Source organism: Mesoplodon mirus (assembly GCF_964341445.2).
Source record: "Mesoplodon mirus genome assembly, chromosome: 7".
In the NCBI taxonomy this organism is placed as follows: Eukaryota; Metazoa; Chordata; class Mammalia; order Artiodactyla; family Ziphiidae; genus Mesoplodon; species Mesoplodon mirus.
The window spans coordinates 118,717,053-118,719,483 of NC_138983.1; the positions used below are offsets into that span (position 1 = coordinate 118,717,053).

At 36.8% G+C, this 2,431-nt stretch overlaps 1 pseudogene across 1 annotated transcript; it reads left to right on the plus strand.

Annotated features, from left to right (window-relative positions):
* The first annotated feature begins 1,485 nt into the window (after window positions 1-1,485).
* Window positions 1,486-2,029, plus strand: LOC309808947 (mitochondrial inner membrane protease subunit 1-like; annotated as a pseudogene). The gene has a single exon. The product of its transcript is annotated as a mitochondrial inner membrane protease subunit 1-like (transcript).
* Window positions 2,030-2,431: the final 402 nt, after the last annotated feature.

Here is a 2,431-nt window from a genome sequence, read left to right on the forward strand (position 1 = left end):
TTACACAAGATATCTTTTTTCTGTTTGTATTATTTTTCAAAAAGCAACTGGGAGGAAGAGTTTAAATTTGCTTCTCAAGTTTGTAAAGAATTACACAGATGAACCTGGAGTGAAAAGGGTCTTGGGCCAAATGTTTTGCCTGCTTGTAATGCCACATATCCACAAATAAGAACTACAAGTGGTCTCAGCTTTAATTTCACACCACTGTCTCTTTAACCAAGCAGCGTCCTCAGAACTGTGCTTTAGTGCTGAATCATTACTGACTCAGAGCTTTATAAATACTGCTACATGAATCACTTGGAGTTTTCTTTAGTGGTCCCCTACTTCCCTCTCGAAGATTCGATTAAACCTGACCCCGCAAAGGGAGTGATATCTGACTTCCCACATTAGTGGGGCTGTTAAGTCTCTATGACGTACATGATACATTTATAAGAAGGAACATTCTAAAATTAAGCTTAATGTATTCTCATTCAATTCACTAAATAACTGATGTAACTTGAAGACAGTAAGCTATGCTCATCAGTTTTCTGTAACAGCTTACTAAATGTCAGAAAGAAATAGAAATGTTCTAAACTAGGACCCCACTCCTAATTCCTTACAAAGTAAGTTAGAATGCATACATTTTATAGAAAAAGCTTTAAAATGATGTAAATATAAAAACATTCAAAATCTAAGTTTCATTTGGTAGGAATGGTTAAAAGATAACACTCAGAAAGACAGCTAAGGTGCCATGTTGAAAGCAGCTGAAATGTTACTGCCAGTACATGAAATCATTTCAGTAAGGAATTTCCTTTAGAAATAGGGGCAAAGAATTATAGAATAATGCACAAGTCAACACTGTTAGAGCCAACACATCATCTATGCTAACAGTGATGTACAGCAGCATAGATAATCCAAAAATCTTTTATATTTGCTTTGGTATTATATTATTATTTGCAGTAGATATATCTTCCCAATTGTATTTCAGATTTCTTTTCCTTTTTGGATATTCATTGCCTGATGGATGGGGGAACATACCCAATGGCAATCTCAAGGGCACAGGGAAGCCAGGGAGATAAAATTTTGCCAGAGATAATCTACAAAACAAATTGTGTCTGTAAGTGAGTAGGAGGTGTGGCCTGGAGCCCTGAGAGTATGGAGGGGATTGAGGCCAAACACGTTATTGATGGCTCTGCCATCCTTAGCCCCAACAAGTGGTCCAGGGAGAAGCATGGTTGCAAACGTGTCTACTCACTGTAATCTCTCTCCTTTCCCTCAGGCACACAACTAACCTCTTCAGAGCTATCATGGTTAGATCATTGTGGAGGACCAGCCTTCTGAGAAAGGACCACCTGAGTCCTGGATGAGAGCTTCCTGGGCTTCTTTGGGGCCAGAGAAATCCTGAAACTACACATCACCCATATATGTTTTGAGACATGCTTTAGATGTTTATTTTTAGAAGCCCTGAAACTACTTGAAAAATTGAATGTATTGCAGAATAGAGTTATGGCCAATGGTGGCAGAGTCTACATGAAGTCTCTGCTTCATGGTCTTCTGGGAAAAACCCTTCAACTTGTTGGCTATACTGTTCAGTATAACTGTGTAGCTCACTGTGTTTTTGAACATGTTGGTGGTGCTGTCATGTATTCTGGACTATCAATGGAGCCTACAATTCAAAATTCAGAGGTTAAAATATTTGCAAATTTGCAGAGAATCTTAATTGACATTTTTATGACATCTAAAAAGGTGACACTGTGATTGCAAAAAGCCCAAGTGATCCAAAATCAAATATTTGTAAAAGAGTAATTGGTTTGAAAGGAGACAAAATCCTCAGCAATAGTCCGTCAGGTTTCTTTAAAAGCTATAATTATGTGCCAATGGATCATGTTTGCTTAGAAGGTGGAAATCTACACAATTCTACAGATTGCAGGCACTTTGGACCTCTTCCATGTGGACTAATAAGAGGATGTGTCTTCTTTAAGATTTGGCCTCTGAGTGATTTGGATTTCTACCTGAAGGCCTTAATGGCCACAGATTTTACAATGATTAGCAAGCATTTATTCTTTGACTTGCTTATTGTCTCCTGTTCAAGTGAATTTATTATTGTCACTGAAATCATATACTTACCAATAAAATACTATTCAAAAAAATAAAAACCAAGTACTCCCAAATTGGGGAAGGAGGGCAAGTCTAAAGAAAGCTAATATAAATCAATTGAAAATGAATGTGCTAAGCCACATGCTGAGAAGAATTTGCAAAGAAATCTTTCTTATTCTTAAGAAGGAGATGAACTGCAATTTATGTAAAAATTCTTCTTAATCTTTTAAATTCTAGGGAAGGTAACAGTGGAACAACTAGTTTCAAATCTCTTCCCAGACACAGACAAAATCATAAAAGTAAAATATAGGAAACTATTCTTCAGTACTGAAAGTAAGGCATGTTGTCAACAAAC